The sequence below is a fragment of the Pseudophryne corroboree genome, chromosome 5, assembly GCF_028390025.1.
Source record: "Pseudophryne corroboree isolate aPseCor3 chromosome 5, aPseCor3.hap2, whole genome shotgun sequence".
NCBI classification, from domain to species: domain Eukaryota; kingdom Metazoa; phylum Chordata; class Amphibia; order Anura; family Myobatrachidae; genus Pseudophryne; species Pseudophryne corroboree.
The window spans coordinates 686,463,156-686,483,569 of NC_086448.1; positions in this window are offsets into that span (position 1 = coordinate 686,463,156).

A 20,414-nucleotide genomic window follows, 5' to 3' on the forward strand; every position below is an offset into this window, starting at 1 on the left:
GTCCACCCTACTAGCTTTGTTTGTGCCCACCTTCTCTCTTTCCACTATCCACCCTGCTAGCTCCATGCCCACCCTCTGCTTCATGTGCCCACCCTCTTCCCTTCATCTGTCCACCCTGCTAACTCTTTCTGTACCCACCCTCTCCTTCATGTGCCCACCTTACTAGCTCTGTGTCCACCCTCTCTGCTTCATGTGCCCACCCTCTTCCCTTCATCTGTCCACCCTACTAACTCTTTCTGTACCCGCCCTCTCCTTCATGTGCCCACCTTACTAGCTCTGTGTCCACCCTCTGCTTCATGCGCCCACCCTCTGCTTCAAGTGCCCACCCTCTTCCCTTCATATGTCCACCCTACTAGCTCTGTCAGTGCCCATCCTCTGCTTGTGCCCACCTTTCCTTCATCTGTCCACCCTACTAGCTCTTTTTGTTCCCACCCTTTGCTTCATGTGTCGACCCCCCTTGCTCATGTGCCCACCCTACTAGCTCTTTCTGTACCTGCTCCATGTGCCCACCCTCCCTGCTTTGTGTGCCCACCCTACTAGCCCTTTCTGTGCCCGCCCTCTCTCCTTCATGTGCCCACCCTACTAGCTCTGTGCCCACCCTCTGCTTCATGTGCCCACCCTCTCTCCTTCATCTGTCCCCACTACTAGCTCTGTGACCACTCTATCCTTCATGTGTCTAACCTAGTAGCTCTGTGCCCACTCTCTGCTTCATGTGCCCCCTACTAGCTCTGTGCCCACCTTCTCTTTCATGTGCCTACTCTCTGTCAGCTATGCTCATCCTTTTCCTAACATGAGCACTCCCAATGTCTCAATGCTCATTCTAGCTACAGTATAATCACAGCTTTTCTAGAGAAGATGATCCTATAGTAGCATCTAGAAATTTCTCTTCAACATTTTCCCCATGAGCCTAGTCATATCATACGTGCCAGCTCTGGGGGTGCCCAATATATATATGATGTGCTACAGTACACATGCCACTGATCATATCTATGCATGCCATTTTTCATTCATTTGGGGGCAGGGTAACCAGCCGATCCCTAGTCATTATAAAAAAAATGAGCTCAGTGATTTGCTTTAATATAAGGCTGTGAGGCTGCTGGTTGTGGCATCTTAGTGACGAGAGGGCGTGCCTTGTGGTGTTCTGAGTGTTTGATATAGCAAGAAAATGTTTCCCAGGAATTCACATAGTTGCTTTCAGTGTAAACATTTCTGCTGCGTTAATTTTGGAAATGAGAGAACTGCAGTGGCTCCCAAACTGGGTGCTCTGAGCAACACTATATTATGCCCCACAATATTATGCCCCACTATATTATGTCCCTTGTACCATACTAAGGGGGTCATTCCGAGTTGATCGTAGCTGTGCTAAATTTAGCACAGCTACGATCATCTTCCTTGACATGCGGGGGGACACCTAGCACAGGGCTAGTCCGCCCCACATGGCAGTCTTTCCCCCCACCCCTGCACAAATACAAAAGCATCGCACAGCGGCGATGCTTTTGTATTTGTGGAGTAATTCCCGGCCAGCGCAGCTCCTGCTGCTGGCCGGGAGTAGATTGTCGCTGCCACTGGCCCCCCCGACGGTCCAGCCACGCCTGCGTTGGCCGGACAGCGCCCCCTAAACGGCGGCTTAATGACACCGTCCAGCCCCCTCCTGCCAAGCGACCGCCACTGTCTCAGAGGCGATCGCTAGGCAACGACAGTTGCCATGCGCCGGCGCACAGCGGTGCCGGCGCATGCACAGTTCTGACCCGATCGCCGCGCTGCGACAAACTGCAGCGAGCGATCGGGTCGGAATGACCCCCTAAGCCCCCACAGTAATTCCCCTGACACCATATTAAGGGGTCTATTTACTAAGCCTTGGATGGAGATAAAACCTAACTGCCATGCCACAGGCTGTGTTTGAAAAATGACAGGAGCCGATTGGCTGGTACTTTATCTCCAGCGACTTTATCTCCATCTAAGGCTTAGTAAATAGACCCCTATGTCCCCACAGTAATGATGCTGACACCATATAACGCCCCCACATTTATGCCCGTCACCATATTATGCTCCACATTTATGCCTGTCAGGGATACATAAAATTTACCAGCAGCCGGGTTGCCACCTGTCAAGATCCCGACAGCGGTATCCCATCCGCTAGAATGATGGCAGCGGGCCGAGCCTTAAGAGTCCCTTTGCGGGCTCGCTACGCTGCGCTCGCAACGTTGCATTCTCGGTGGCTTACTGCGCTTGCCACAGGTTCTATTCTCACTCTATGGGTGTCGTGGACACCCACGAGTAGGAATAGCCCCTGTGCGCCGGGATTCCAGCTGTTGACATTGTTGGCTATTGGGATTCCGCAGTCGGTATCCTGACCGTCGGGATTCCGACAGCCGGAAAATTGATTGAATCCCCCTGTCACCATACTATGCCCCCACAGTTATGCCCCTGTTACCATTTTATGCTCTCAGGGGTTCTGCTCTTTGTCAGGGATTTTGATCGTTGTCAGGGGACCCCCCCCCCCCCTGGCTACCGCCATGGGTCTCCTGTCCTGGCGAGGGTCTTTTAACGGCTGCCCCTTCCTTTCAACCTTTTGAAAATGTCATTGCCAAAATGACTGCCGCACTCCTTTAGCATTTAAAATAACTGTCTCTTATGAGGAGGTGGCCACTTTGGGGGGACATTTTCAATACTTAGAGCCGGGGCCCAATCAGTAGTGGGCGTCAGCGGGCCGCATGCAGCCAGGGCCCTCCACTCTCTGTCAGAGCGGCCGAGCCCGGGAGAGTTGTGCCCCAGAACTCTCCGGATGGCGGCCCTGGGTGCCACGGCCTGGGGCACACGGAGTGGTGCCTCAGGTTGGTGGACCAGGACCATTTCAAATTATTTATAGTCCATGTAATAAGCAAAACCAGAGTTGGTGAATGCCATCATACCATATGTGGTATTTGGAGAAAGGGGAATGACTCCGCACCAGTCAGGGTTAAATACAAGTGATAAAATTAAACCAGCATTCACAAATTTTATGCCTGATTGCTAATAAATTCAAGTTGCTGGTGGTGCACCAAAAGTCAGTGTGGTTTGAAGGTACAACACAAGGGAAAAAGAAAGAAGACTCTTGGTTGGTGCACTCTTAAGAAAAAGACATATGTCGATATATATATATGAAGAGAGATCAAATATATCTTTTATTAATAGAATTTAGAATATAGGGGGTGATGTATGAAAAAACGTCCTTATGTGTCCAGGGGCGTATCACCACATTATCATGGTGATATGCCCGCAGCCGCCGCCACAATGTATGATTAAGGCCCCCACCGATGTGGGAGGGCGTTATCCTACCTGTCCCGCGGTAGCGCACCTCCCACATCGGCTCTGCCGGGTTCAGCGCCGCAGTCTGTGCGCATGCGCACTTCTCTCCTGCTTCCTGTCTGCGCCGCAGGAGGCCCCCGGCGCATGCGTGGTGATGTTTGTGGACCAGCAGATTACTGGCCACGAACAGTAAAGTTTGTTGAAAAAAAGAAAAAAAAACTCAGCGAGTGCACATTTGGCACTCATCGCCTGCCTGGGGGAGGCGTTACGCCCGGCGTCCACAAGAGACGAAAAGTGACAGCAGAGGCAATCATACATTGCCTCTGCTCTTCGTCTCCCGTCCAGTACTGCGGAGAAGTGGTAAGTGGCGGGGGCGCACGGCGGCCAGGGCATACGGCGCTAACGCGCCGGTCATACATATGGATGCAGCGCTAAATGCTGCCTTAAGGTGCGCTGTGGTCAGCGAGAACCACAGCGCACTTTCACACATCTGGCCCATAGTCCCTCAAAAAGAAGAAAAAAAAACAAATTGGTTATTAAATTTCCTGATGAATATCCGTATATAGGGCAGGTGGCAGCGGCGACAGGAATGAATTCCACATATAAAGTCCTGGAATGGAATATTTTGCACAAACAATGGTTCCCCACAAACACAAGTGTTTTGTCTATACGAGTAAATAAGGTACTGTACCTACCTAACCATGGCACTCATTCCGAGTTGTTCGCTCGCTAGCTGCTTTTAGCAGCATTGCAAACGCTAGGCCGCCGCCCTCTGGGAGTGTATCTTAGCTTAGCAGAATAGCGAACGAAAGGTTAGCAGAACTGCTACTAAATAATTCCTTGCAGTTTCTGAGTAGCTCCAGACCTACTCCTAGATTGCGATCACCTCAGTCCGTTAAGTTCCTGGTTTGACGTCACAAACACGCCCTGCGTTCGGTCAGCCACTCCCCCGTTTCTCCAGCCACTCCAGCGTTTTTACCTGGCACGCCTGCGTTTTTTAGCACACTCCCTGAAAACGGCCAGTTTCCGCCCAGAAACACCCACTTCCTGTTAATCACACTACGATCACTCGAGCAATGAAAAAAAGTTGCTCGAGCTTGTGTAAATCTACAAAGTTTTGTGTGAAAGTACTTAGCGCATGCGCATTTTTGTCGTTTTTTCACTTGATCGCTGCACTGCGAAAATCGGCAGCGAGCGAACAACTCAGAATGACCACCAATGTGTTGTAAGGAATATTTACATAGGCCACCAAGTTAGTTGTGAAAAAAGGATATTGCAACAAATTGGGATTTTCTGCATACCTCTTGGTTCCACATAAACACAGGTGTACTATCTGAGGGGTGAATAAGGTATCATACCAGCTATCCAGCAATGTGGTATGAAATATTCAGATAATCCACCAGAAAAATTATGAGAGAGAGATATAGTGACAGATTGAATCTGCTGTCAATGTTAGACCAGAGTTTCCCTGTATCTCCAGCCTACTAAACCGAGTATTCCCGGGTGGTCTCCCACCAGGTACTGACACGGCCCTAATGAGTAGTACACCTATGAGTAGTGAATCCTAGATAAACAGATGATACTGGTGCAAAAATAATCCTGGTCAGAGAATTGGGATGAGCACTGGATATGAGATCACAGGGGCATAAAATCCCAATGGGACAAGCCTATACATGTGTTGATTTATATCACAAAGAAATATAACCAGGCGCTAATAAATCATCACCATGTCCTGGTGATCGAATACTAATGTTAAAAATTAAATACAAAAACAACTATAGATTAATATATACTTAAGCTGCAGGAGAGAGCTTGACTTGGGGTAGAACAAGTCAAAAAGAACCGGCACCTGGAAATCCCCAGTACCAATAAACAAAGAACACTGAACAAATCCCCTCTTGCGCTATAAATGATATGGTATGGCTCAAAGTTCAATAAAAACAGACTAGTAATTCCATAAATTCTATATATTTTAATACATAAAAAAGATATATACAGGTTGAGTATCCCTTATCCAAAATGCTTGGGACCAGAAGTATTTTGGATATGGGATTTTTCCGTATTTTGGAATAATTGCATACCACAATGAGATATCATGGCGAGGGGCCTAAGTCTAACCACACAATTCATTTATGTTTCGTATACACCTTATACACACAGCCTGAAGGTCATTTTAGCCAATATTTTTAATAACTTTGTGCATTAAACAAAGTGTGTCTACATTCACACAATTCATTTATGTTTCAAATACACCTTAAACACACAGCCTGAAGGTCATTAAATACAATATTTTTAATAACTTTGTGTATTAAACAAAGATTGTGTACAATGAGCCATCATAAAACAAAGGTTTCACTATCTCAGTCCTACTCAAAAAATTCCGTATTTCGGAATATTCCGTATTTCGGAATATTTGGATATGGGATACTCAACCTGTATATATATATATTTTACAGATGAACTAATCGACCGGTCAATAAAATCACTAACAATATATATTCATATATAATACTATAAACTTCCTGAGGAGGTGGATCTAAGTAAACTCTGTGCACAGAGAAGTATAATTTTTAAAATTAAAACTCAGTCCATATATTGGATTCAAAAAATCAAATACCAGCTGTGATTTGAGCCCATGTAACAAATAGTATCTTTGCAAGTTGCTTTGTAATGGAATTCCTCAATGTGTTGCCACTCAGCAAAGAAAGATGATATTGTGCAGAATAACCGCTCCACACTGGAGCCTTACGTGTGGCTTGCACCTGTTGTTATAGCACGGGAGAGTCCAAATGGCAGACGAGGCGGTCTGGGCTGCGGGAACGGCACCTGCGCTGGCGCCTGCTGCACTGATTGTTACCCGACTTCCAAGCTCTATGAGTCCACACCTCCAAGTGCCGTCTGCAGACACCACAGTCGCGGCTTCTCTCCTCCCAATCTCCACCTGTCCGGGGACAGCAACGCCGGATGGTAGAGTAGTTAAGGGTACAAAGAAAGCTGGTATAGGGGTCCAATATTCTGCTTCTGACGATCTTTGATAGAGCCCCCGTAAGAGGAGCGAAACGCGTCAGAAGCAGAATATTGGACCCCTATACCAGCTTTCTTTGTACCCTTAACTACTCTACCATCCGGCGTTGCTGTCCCCGGACAGGTGGAGATTGGGAGGAGAGAAGCCGCGACTGTGGTGTCTGCAGACGGCACTTGGAGGTGTGGACTCATAGAGCTTGGAAGTCGGGTAACAATCAGTGCAGCAGGCGCCAGCGCAGGTGCCGTTCCCGCAGCCCAGACCGCCTCGTCTGCCATTTGGACTCTCCCGTGCTATAACAACAGGTGCAAGCCACACGTAAGGCTCCAGTGTGGAGCGATTATTCTGCACAATATCATCTTTCTTTGCTGAGTGGCAACACATTGAGGAATTCCATTACAAAGCAACTTGCAAAGATACTATTTGTTACATGGGCTCAAATCACAGCTGGTATTTGATTTTTTGAATCCAATATATGGACTGAGTTTTAATTTTAAAAATTATACTTCTCTGTGCACAGAGTTTACTTAGATCCACCTCCTCAGGAAGTTTATAGTATTATATATGAATATATATTGTTAGTGATTTTATTGACCGGTCGATTAGTTCATCTGTAAAATATATATATATATATATATATATATATATATATATCTTTTTTATGTATTAAAATATATAGAATTTATGGAATTACTAGTCTGTTTTTATTGAACTTTGAGCCATACCATATCATTTATAGCGCAAGAGGGTATTTGTTCAGTGTTCTTTGATTTATATCACAGGTAGATAATTCAACATATACCCAATGCCAAAACCATACAGGAGAGAAATGTCTTGGCGAAGATCTGTGAATTATATGGAAGACAATAACTGGGGTGCCCACTGAGTCTAACGGCACTCCATTTAGAGCAAACAGTAATGGGTGAAAACCGCCACAGAATAAATTGATACCAGGTACAATTACAGTGTATACATAATATGTTACACCTTGTTGAAAAAAACACTCTGAAAATAGTGCCTTACCAGAATATACGGAAGAGCACACAAGAACCTTGTTTACACAGCAATTATGTGCTAGGAGTAGAATGGATGTAACACAAGTAGTACGGTATAATCCCAAATTATATCTGTTTATTAAACAGTTAAATGGTTCTTATGGGCAGATATGAAGTATCTTGTAGTCCCTGAAACAGTGAACTAATTGAGATGGCATGAAGTATAGTCCCTAGTAGGTATGCAGATTAAATCCTTTTATCCTGGATAAGCATTGACAGATACAGAGTAATGTTAAGGTCACTACCACTAGACACTTCATCAACAGGTGTAATTTCATTATATACACTAAGGGGTATATTTACTAAGGTCCCGATTTTGACCGAGATGGTGTTTTTTCTTCAAAGTGTCATCTCGGGAATTTACTAAACTAAAATTACGGCAGTGATGAGGGCATTCGTATTTTTATTACGGCTGTGTAGTAAAAATACGAATGAATACACCATCGGTCAAACGCGGCTGTTTAGGTATTGAACGCGGTCATTTACTAACCATTCGTATTTGAAATCTCTTGCGAGAAAATGCATGTGCGGCCGTGTAAAAATACTAATCGTACAAAAAGCCTAAAAAAAAGTAGACCTGCTTTTGAGAAGCGTGTGTACATGTGTTGTCAATTCTACATTAGTCACACCTCACTTTTTGGACCTTTAAAAGGGGCCCCAACACATTTTTCACCACTCTCAATCTGAAATGGCTGCTACTGTGTGTAGTACTGCTGTCTTGTTTGCTGGGGATACCTGACACTGCTCCATGAGGCTACAATAAACCCAGGCCAGGAAAATCAACATGGTCAGCAGGTTGTACATGTTCCGCGTAGGCTGGCCATGGCTTGTTGTTTTAGTGGGCGTTTAAACCATAACAAATTTGCTGATGAACATGTTATACAGATGCTCCGACTAAATGTAAATAAAATTTTCCCTCTGTATGACCTTGTCAAACTGAACCTAGACCCTGAGGCAGCACGCTCTCGCTCTGTCTCAGGCCTGCACAAACTCCTGCCTGTGTTGCACTTTATGGCTACTGGCAGCTTCCAGCCTGTGACTAGCGATGTCATTAGTATCTCACAGGCCACCTTTTAGAAATATGTAATTCAGGTGAGTTAAAACATACATACACGTCTATGTCTAAGTGGTGCTTCTGTAATGTAATAGAACACAGTATTGTATTGATTACAGTTCATGACACTCACCTTTAATTTTGGAATGTCCACTCAGGTTTTGGATGTCTTGGATGGCCACATAGATGCCTCTCTCTGCTTCCCTACCCTGGAGTCGCAGTGGCATGCAGTCAGGGTAGCTTTATCTGATCTTGCGGCCATGGCCAATGTGCTGGGTGCCATAGATTAGACACACGTTGAGCTGAGGACACCTAGGGGCAGCCAATATATTTATACCAATACACATCTAGCCCAAGACACTAATGTGGAGGTGGTTTGTGGAGCGAATTAAACAATACACATATTCCGTGTTAACAATTTATTTATTTTAACACACGAATTTATGAAAAAAAAAACAAAAAACATTTTAATGGTCACCATATTCTGTGCACGCATTATTATTTGGGTTTTTTTAGTGTGCTGGGTGCCGAGGATTGTGCTGGCTCGTTGGTGCGGGTTCGACTTCAGCGTCGAACTGGGGATTGAACTGGGGTGTGGCTTGGTGTAGTTGTCCCCGAGCTCGATGTCACATGGTGTGATGCCAACACACTTAGGCTTTGACTTAGATTGTTCAAGCTTGCTGTGAGCTGCGTATTAGCGGCAGTGTTGTTTGCTATAATTCGTGATAGGTTCTCATTTATCATTTGGTTATGTTGGATGATCTGGATGAGTGATTGTTGCTGCCGCTGTTGCTCATCCAAGATGCGTTGGAGGTTTGATTGCATTTGGCTGTTGTCTGCCCTCATCTGCTCCATGGAGTTAGCGATTCTGCCCACCTGCACTATAAGTCTGCCTGAGTTGCGACTCAGTCTAGGCAGATGATGGGGCAGACTTGACAGGTATTGGCTGTGGGTGTTGAGGCTTGCGCAGTATTGCGCCTGTTGTGTGGACCAACGGGTCCAAAACTCTGGGCCCATTTGTGTGTCCACTTGTGTTGTGGTCAATTGGGGGCTGTGTGATGTTTGGGGTGGTTGGGGTATGTCCTGCGGCGTGGTTGGCTGGGTCGGATCGATGGGCTACAGGTGGAGTGTGAAGGTCTCCTGGTCACGTTCCTGCTGGGCATCCTCGGTGATGATGGGTGGGTCTGTATGGGGTTGAAGACAGCCACTATTTAGTAAATATGTAGCATTGGTCTTACTATAGCTTTACGTCAACATGCATTACTTCTTAATTTATTTATTTATTTTATTTATTAGCAGTTTCTTATATAGCGCAGCATATTCCGTTGCGCTTTACAATTAGAACAACAATTATAGAACAAAACTGGGCAAAGACAGACAGACAGACAGACAGAGGTAGGAATATTAATGTTGTAATTGCTAAATAGATTGTGGCCTCAACTTAACTATGTTGTTCACCTTTTTTTTTAAAATATGTGGCTTCTAACGTTCACTACTCATTTGTTTAAAGTTTGTGGGAATAGTTGGATTCTGAGCAATAATTAATGTTTAAACACGAAGAACTCTAACAAATACAAATTACTACATTTACATATTGGGTATGAAGCTTCCTTTGGAACAACACACACAATACAATAAATGTGTTGACCAATACACTCATACATTGTTCAAGCCAGTCAGTGGTCTGCCCAAAATGTTAACAAATATAGTGGTCTAAAATGTACACATTAACAATGGGTGAAAAAGTATTAAGGTGCCCTATGTTTAGAACTGGTGATGTTGGCCATGCCAAACAATTGGATGAGACTTAACATTTATGTAGGTTTTTTTTTCGCAAAAATTTATGTCAAACAAATGTGTTGATATGGCCAACATCACATCTGACAATTAACCATCTAAAAATACCTTAACACCATGTGGTTGTTGTTGTTGTTGATTATTGCAAGGATGACTGGTCATTTGTGTAATATTTTTTGCTCTGCACTAACAGTGGTGCAGATGTATAAACCTGGAGAAGGCATAAGGAAGTGAAAAACCAGTGATATGTGCAAAGTGATAAAGGCACAAGGCAAACAGCTCCAATATGTAAATTAACATTTGTGTTTATTTTGTACTGCGGCCTTTATCACCTTGCACATATCAGTGTTTTTTTCACTTCCTTATGCCTTCTCCAGGTTAATAAATCTACCCCACTGATTTTTAACTTATCTACACGTAATTGTTATGTTTACTCACCAGACAACTGAGGGGATTGTGGATCCTCACTTTGTGGGCTGGCCAATAGAGCTAGTGGTGGCATGGCCGACACTGCGGAGATGGCGGCACGGGGGGTCCGGCGGCACAGTGGGGCAAGTATCTGGCACCAAGTGGGGCCTGGCACTGTGGGGCATGTATCTGGCACTGTGGGGCAATGTAACTGGCACTGTGGGGCAATGTATCTGGCACTGTGGGGCAATGTAACTGGCACTGTGGGGCAATGTATCTGGCACTGTGGGGCAATGTAACTGACACTGTGGGGCAATGTATCTGGCACTGTGGGGCAATGTAACTGGCACTGTGGGGCATTGTATCTGGCACTGTGGGGCAATGTAACTGGCACTGAGTGGGGCATGTATCTGGCACTGTGGGGCAATGTATCTGGCACTGTGGGGCAATGTATCTGGCACTGTCGGGCATGTATCTGGCACTGTGGGGCAATGTAACTGGCACTGTGGGGCAATGTATCTGGCACTGTGGGGCAATGTAATTGGCACTGTAGGGCAATGTATCTGGCACTGTGGGGCAATGTATCTGGCACTGTGGGGCATGTATCCGGCACTGTGGGGCAATGTAACTGGCACTGTGGGGCAATGTAACTGGCACTGTGGGGCAATGTAACTGGCACTAAGTGGGGCATGTATCTGGCACTGTGGGGCATGTATCTGGCACTGTGGGGCAATGTATCCGGCACTGTGGAGCAATGTATCCGGCACCGTGGGGCATGTATCCGGCACTGTGGGGCAATGTAACTGGCACTGTGGGGCATGTCTCCGGCACTGTGGGGCAATGTAACTGGCACTGTGGGCCATTTTCAGTGGCCACACCCCTTCTGGAGCGTAGCCACACCCCTTCTGGTGTGTGGCCACGCCCATTTTCCCGCCGCGCGCGGCTTCGGCGCGCGCACGTGCTTATTTTTGTGTCGTTTTTTTGTGTGTGGGGGGGCGGGGGGCGCTATTTTCCATCTTGCCCTGGGCTCCGAAAACCCTAGTTACGCCTCTGGATAAAATAAACATTAACATTTTGTGTTTCTATGTATTTGCAGAATATGTGTTTACAGTAAAATCTTACCTGCATTGGCACCATCTGCATCTCTTGGCAGTGTGGGATGAGGCCTGGCTGTGCTGCTTCTCTTGCGTACTGTAGAAATATGAAGAATGTACTTATGAACATACTATTTTGTTGATATGTTTATGCAAATTCCTTATTGTGATGTAAACATATGTGGTACCTGATGAGAAGTAAACTAAACAATGCTTATGCTTTTCTGCCTGACTTCATTGGGTGTGTATCATTTAAATTTGATAAAAATTTGCAAAATAATCCATACACTAACGCAAATAATTTTACAAAAATTACTACTTAAAACCAAAACGTCGTAGCTTGACACAACCACAATATTGCACGCTAAGCTCCCAATTTTTGATGCTAACAATAAAACACTAGCCACAAATATCTGCGAAAACTTGGAAACATCACAACCAAATATGCATGAAAAAAACACATGAAGCACACAAAGGACAACCCAGAACAACACACAATAAACATAAATGCTATGAAATGTATTAAAAAAAAATAAAAAAATAAAAAAATAAAAAAACATCACACTTCTTAAAAATACATCTACAAACATTTACTTTTGGCATAAAACACCAGAAAAAGGACAAGGCAACCACACAAAAAAACAACTATACAAAGGTTTAAAAAATACATAATTGAGAATAACAGTACATCAGGCCTGGCCAACCTGTGGCCCTCCAGATGTAGTGAAACTACAGATCCCAGCATGCCCTGCCACAGTTTTAGCATTCCCTAATAGCAAAACTGTGGCAAGGCATGATGGGACTTGTAGTTTTACAACAGCTGGAGAGCCACAGGTTGGCCAGGCCTGCACTACATCACCAACACATTAGAATAATGGGGGTCATTCCGAGTTGTTCGCTATGTTTTTCGTTCGCACAACATATTTGCAAAGTTGCGATAATGTTGTAAAATTGCGAACATCCGCCCCCAACGTAAATTTGCTATTTCGTACGCAGTACTACACAAGGTAGGCGTATGCCAAATTACAACGCAGTAATGCGAATCCAACGTATACGCACAAACTTCTTCGCAAAAATACGATGTCATCTTAGATTTACACATTCCTCTTAAATGTGCTAAGGCTTTAGCAAACAAACGCACAGCAATGGTTTTTTTCCACTAATTAAGATGACACCTTGCAATTCAAACTCAACAAGCGTCCCTCAATTTAAAAACCAATTAGTGTACTGATTGATTGTGTGCATGACCAATTAAGTCTGCAAAGAATACCTCAAGAACACTTTGTAGGCCTAATTGGACATTACCATGTTTTTTTTTAAACAAGTGCAAGAGATGTGTAAACTGTGCCTGACATAAATGTAAATAGCATAATTTTGTGTGGTTGTTTAGTGTGTGAATGTATGTGTTTACATTTTGTATAAAAAATATAACCTACTAACTAACCTAATTTGTATGTAATAAATAAGACTAATTTTTTTAGAAATTTTTTGTTGTTGTTGTTAGGTAACCAATTTTTGCATCGCAATATGATTTAATTTTTTAACATTAAAAACATCACAAGCGCATAATGGAGTAAATTAAATTTTTATTTTTTAAACATATTGTTTTTTTTTTGTCAAAAGTAAAATTATCTTTTTAATCACATTTTTGTTAAATTAATTTTTTCAAAACTTCTACTTCGCACAACATGGCCTCCAAATGTGCCTTCATGCGGTCAACGATGACTGCCAGTCTTGTGGGATCTCCAACGGCAACATCTGAAATGCAGAGTAAAAATGCAATTTAAAACATAACACACATTACCTATTACTTCACAATTCCACAAAGCACACTTTCATATAAAATGATATACATCATGGATGTATAAAAGACAAAACAGTAGCATACCAACACACAAGCATACTCAGCAATGTTTGTCATAGCAAAATTAAAATGTGTAAAAGTCTACCACACCATGATGTACATTTACTAAGATGGGAGTTATATTTCGGTTGTGATGTTGTCCATAGCAACCAATCACATTCGACTTCTCTTCTAGAAGGTGGGAAATAACTGTAACTTTGTTTTGTTTTGGTTGCTATGGTAAACATCCAATCTTGAATCACACCCCCAAATTAGTACATGTAACCCCATACTGGTCTTCATTCACATCTGTAGTGAAGCAGACTTGTTTTTTGTGCAGTTTTGACCTGCATCATCACAATGCATATCAACATCTTCAGAAGGACAACATATCCTAGCATGCCCACACTCCCTGAAAGGCTGCCTTACAAAATAAATAAGGTCAAACTGGTTTTTAAATTTCCAATTTGCATTTTGTGATTGTAACTTTCACAACACAAATCATTGTGTCGTTATGCTGGATAACAAAGTGACTCCTGCGACTTTAGACTGAAAATATTGCAACACCCAAGCTCAATTGTTAAAGTTAAAACACACAAAAATTAACACTCTGGTCTAAATGTGTTGCATATAATGTTTCATATCCAAACCGTGTTGTGCATGCAAACCTGTCGACATAGTGATTATCAACCAGATGTAGACACTGTACATATAATGTCCCACACACAAATGTGAATGCATCATCCATACCATGATGAAGAAGATAAGCATTTAACCTAGACAAAAGATTGGCCACTGCACAGCAATTTTTTTTTATGATTGTTTGTTGTCATTTCTTAATTTAAAAGAAGGAATGTGTCCGAACTTACTTTCCTCTGCCACTTGTCCACCTCCCTCTAGTGCCTCTGGTGCCTCTGCTGCCCATTCAGTATCAGATGTTGGCTGGCTGGGTGATGGAGGCTGGATGGGGGATAGGTGCTGGCTGGGGGATGGAGGCTGGAGGGGTGAGGTTGGCCGGATGGGGGATGGGTGCTGGATGGGGGAAGGAGGCAGGATGGGGGAAGGAGGGTCAAATTGTGTGACAGGATGGAAGGGGGAGGTAGTTTCAGAGTGGGTTTGGGAATGATAGGGTGAGGGTGGGGGTGTGTTTTGTTGAGACACAGAGGGTGAGAGGGGCAGAGAGGGGAATTTAGCCAAAGAGTGGGATTGGGCTGGAGAGGGGGATTGGGCAGGAGAGGCTGAGGTGGCTGGAGAGGGGGTGATAAAGCTAAATATTTATCTTATATAACACCCTTTATGAGGCCTAAGAACACTGTACGCTATTCACGTATGGAGTACCGTAAGGGTACGCACGTTGCGTAACAATCGCTTAGCCGTGGTCGAGACGCTCAAGCGTCACGTTCGCTCACGGCCAAGAGATCACAGGCAGGCACGCTATTGTCTGCTGACGTAATGGTTCGCTATAGCGTAGCGGACGCTCGGGACCACGAGGAGATCACCAGCGGCGCAGACGCTCACAATGTTAAACCTTTATATCTAAACCATAAACAATGTAATATGCAGTAAAACCTTAGTGTAGAGATAGGGTGTAGATGCAACACAGTGTAACCTTATTAACTTAAAAGCTGTTCGAGCGTCACCGACGCTCTGAGAATACTTAACACTATAAGAAATACACAGATACCGTGCTTAGGGTCTAACGCCTTATATGAATGTTATTACTTGCAAAAAGAATAATACAATACAAGTCACACACTACAATATAACATAGACTAACTAACCAGATTCAAAACACAAATGTGTGTCAGTCCCCTTTCAAAGCGCTCCCTTTAACTTGCAGCTGTGTTTCTTTTTTTGTAGCAGATCAGCCTCAGAACTGCTTAAGCAAAAACTTGTATCTTACACCAGAACAAAAAAAGACTTTCACAGCGCTGTTCTTAAAACCAGTCTCTGAAGGATACCAGGATTTCGAAATCAATATAAATTATTCATATATCTGATCCAAAAAAAGGGCAATTATACTCTGGTATATTTGAATGGTATTATTTCTCCAGTGTATACCAGGTTGTTCAAATAATAATCTGTTATATGTCCACTTAAAAGTGAATGATTTTCCAATATGATGTCAGGGAAAGTTAAAAAGACACGCTTTATTTTTAAAAAAATCCACCATTAAAAATCCACCATTAAAAATCAATCCGTACTTTCATTATCCAGTACATGAATATATATCTTCTTTCTCGTACACAGCAGCAATCAGAAACATTGGGTTTGGCAGTTAAGTTCTGGGATGGATGGATATTCCCAGGTGGGAGCTCACCAAATCCGCTGGACGCCGATGTCTAATGCGGGGGCTTTCTATTCGGGAATTGCGTTACCCGTGAATCGTAACCGTTCCCTCCACTGGCTGTCCTCCGGCTGTGAACCTCCCGGCGCTGCACGCGCCTTCGACCGCTCTGCTCTCCTCCCGTTACGGAATGCTTTCTGCTGTCTCCCGGATAGTGACCACGTCCGCCTGCTGCCGCCTAGCCGGAGGACAGCCAGCGGAGGGAACGGTTACGATTCACGGGTAACGCAATTCCCGAATAGAAAGCCCCCGCATTAGACATCTGCGTCCAGCGGATTTGGTGAGCTCCCACCTGGGAATATCCATCCATCCCAGAACTTAACTGCCAAACCCAATGTTTCTGATTGCTGCTGTGTACGAGAAAGAAGATATATATTCATGTACTGGATAATGAAAGTACGGATTGATTTTTAATGGTGGATTTTTAATGGTGGATTTTTTAAAAAATAAAGCGTGTCTTTTTAACTTTCCCTGACATCATATTGGAAAATCATTCACTTTTAAGTGGACATATAACAGATTATTATTTGAACAACCTGGTATACACTGGAGAAATAATACCATTCAAATATACCAGAGTATAATTGCCCTTTTTTTGGATCAGATATATGAATAATTTATATTGATTTCGAAATCCTGGTATCCTTCAGAGACTGGTTTTAAGAACAGCGCTGTGAAAGTCTTTTTTTGTTCTGGTGTAAGATACAAGTTTTAACTAACCAGATAACTACACAGGAAATACAATATAATATAATTACGTTTGCAGGAAAATTAAGAGAGAAAGGGGAGAAGAGAGAGAGAGAGAGAAATGGCCCACAATAACAAGAAATACAATATGATTGCGGAGAAAAACTTACGCACAAAGGGGAACGATCGCATGCGCCTCTGGACATCCAGCTCCCGATTCTCAGCAATGAGAACCGTTGAAGAGTGAGAGCTGGATGTGATCGGCTTGTCTATTTATGCCCCACACACAATACAATTCAATGGTCCCTACAATCTCATTGTTCATTGGACACAGGAATTCCTCCTCGCATTATAACAAAAGGTCATAGGTTGATTCATACAGGTGGGCTGTGACAATTTCCAACTGCTCAGGTGGGTGGGAAACTAGGTTTCCCGCCGCATGGATAAGTAAGTGCAAATAATAGTAAATGGACATAAACTTCTTATGTCCATAACTATTCGCACGAGCGATTAATTCGCTTCAAACCAACACCGGAATATTGCTAATTAAATACTCTTCCAATGGATACTAAACACCACTGTATTACTCCTGTCTGACCCTTCGTATCAAACAAAGAGGGATTTCTCTGTCCATGAACATTCTACATTAACCAAACTTTCAGATTCTATCAAAGGGACCATAATCTACAAAATACATTATATGGTGAAAATATGTAACGAAAGAGTCGCCCGCTAGACGCATACAATCTCTACCGTAAATGCGCATACCGTGCGCCTGCGGGTGCCCGCAACAGCGAGTATGCGCACGCACGGGAGAGCGCACGCATGCGCAGCAGGGACACATATGAGGTGCAAATATGGCAGTGTGCATCGTGATATTTTTCTGACTTTGACAGTCCACCCTTTGGCAGTCAACAATAACTGCCACTTCCTAAAACATTTCAAAACGAGAAAAATATATGTCAGGGGTTAATACATTTCCATGGTTGGGTAAGGGAGGAGAGAGGAGAAGGTGTGAAGAGGGAATGACCTAGTGAGATAGCAGAAGCATGTGTGTATGAATCCGTGTTTGGGGGTCAGGTATCATCGTGCCGTACGTGTTTTAAATCAAGCTTCGAGGTATTGCGAAGTATACATTTGAATTCCTTCTTATCCCGTGGTACGGGTCTGTGGATGGGCTGTCAAACTTTACCGAGCTCTTTTCGGATTTTGGTTGCAACAAAATGGGGAGCACATTTTAGTTGATGATACATGAATGGGGGAATATGTGATTGCTGATATCTGTGCCTGTATTCCCTATCGACTATGTGTGTAATTACCTGAAGGTTGTAGAGATGAAGAAAAGACATAATTACGGTAAATGCAGTGGTATTCTATGTCAGGTTAATGAACATTTGTCGGTTGAAGTCTTGTTCGGTGTCTGTTGAATGCAGTCTTCTTTGTGCTTTTGCCAAAAGGCGTGTGGGCAAAAAGCTTGGTCAATGTCCATAGGCTTACAAAAGTGTTGGGCTAGCGTAATTTTAAAATTTCTAGGGAAACTGGGGGTCTATGGCATAGTTCATCAAATATCTGTGTATAAGGTTGTCAAAACTTCTTCTTTAATCCATCAGTTGTCTGTATACCGGATCATCAAATTCCTCGTCAAACGTAGGTCTTTTTACCTTGGAAAAAACAGAAAAAACAGGTGAAAGAAACGGACCGTAGAAATCGCATTTTCATCACATCATTGTTTCTACATTTGGGTCATAAATCAAATCCATTGGAATTACAATTTCCTCACTCCTTAAACTCATTACCCTGGTACGACGTTTGCACTTCATTAAAGCCTGACCGCATCTAAATATCAAGCCAATGGATATGACAACACCTAAGATACATAGAAGAAACTTCCCAACATCCATTATGACTCCTTGAGCCCATTCTCCTAAACCAGAGAACCAATTTCGCGGGTTCAACCATGACACCCAACCAGTCAGCTTATTACCTACAGCAGCAAGAGTGAGATTGTGTCTCCTGCGAAATTCCCACTTCAATTGGAGAATATCGTCCATCTTTTGGTCTATGACCTCGACCGGGTCCTCGGTACTATTCGTTATATATGTGCAGCATTTCACGCCGTACTGCGTTGCCAGTGTGACGCAATATCCGCCTGTCACTGCTGTGAGATAATTAAGAACCATTCTATGCTGGACCAGTTCTGTTTTAAAAGCTTGAAGTTCTCTTCCAGTATACCTAAACGTGTCATCATACATTTCTGTGATATTGTCTAACAAATTTGCAAGCGCAGATATGTATTTATAATTCAACACTCCTCTGGCGGTGCGAGTGATGTCTAACGCGATTAGAAACTGAATCCCGGTGGATTCATGGATCATGTCAGAGGCCGGATGCTCTGTTCTTTCTATCAGGTGCCGTTTAACTACGTGCTCGTAGTGGGTGTGAGTATAAGGAGCTTGGGCAACACGGTGAATATCTTTCATTTTGGCATGTGATACAGTCATTACCTCAGGCAGTACTTTTCCAATATAACACAATCCTTCAGAGTTTGGGGCAAGCCACTTATACGCCTTCCTCCCGCATATGAAATATGCATCATCGGGGAGAACATATGGGACGGAGTAGGACATAACCATATTACACATCTTCCATGTGAAATCTCCTAACCCTAATGCTCCCATCTGTTTAGTACACGTATCAGTTTGTACGATATGTGCGCAGTATCCTGGTGATACCTCTCCAACTCTCGTAATCCTACTTCCTAGGGTATACCTATACCGGAAAGATTTTTCTCTACTGGCTATGTGGCGTATAAGCTCTGTATCTGTAGGCATTCTATCTGCTCTATATGAAAAGGTCATGGTTTGGTTGCTCCATGACACTTCCCAACTTCCCGGCTTTCGGGGATTGGTAATGTTAAAACATATTAGGGATCTATCCACATGATATTGGTGGAGCTTCAAACTAGGAGGACTGGAGATATTAAACCTCCTGTCCACCGGTCTCCCACCCTTTAGCTCAAGTACCTCCCCTATCGTTAAAGGAAATGGTACTAGTCCTGATTTGCTATGACCTTGAGGTACTTGAGAGCATACCCAACAATGGCCCTCATTCCGAGTTGATCGCTCGCAAGGCGATTTTAGCAGAGTTACACACGCTAAGCCGCCGCCTACTGGGAGTGAATCTTAGCTTCTTAAAATTGCGACCGATGTATTCGCAATATTGCGATTACTAACTACTTAGCAGTTTCAGAGTAGCTTCAGACTTACTCTGCCTGTGCGATCAGTTCAGTGCTTGTCGTTCCTGTTTTGACGTCACAAACACACCCAGCGTTCGCCCAGACACTCCCCCGTTTCCCCGGCCACTCCTGCGTTTTTTCCGGAAACGGTAGCGTTTTTTCCCGCACGCCCATAAAACGGCCTGTTTCCGCCCAGTAACACCCATTTCCTGTCAATCACATTACGATCGCCGGAGCGATGAAAAAGCCGTGAGTAAAAATACTATCTCCATTGTAAAATTACTTGGCGCAGTCGCAGTGCGAATATTGCGCATGCGTACTAAGCGGAATTTCACTGCGATGCGATGAAAAATACCGAGCGATCAACTCGGAATGAGGGCCAATCTGTCTGATTTAACACACTACCCACTAAGGAGTGATAGTCACTCAAGGGGTGCCGGTCCATGTGGATATTAAAACTGGATTGGCATTTCTTAATGCACCCATCCTCAACTACATTGTCACAGAGCCTATAGATACAGTTTTCTTCAGCTAACAATCCTTCACAATTCCTTCTATTGTCAATGTTATCGGATCATTTTCTG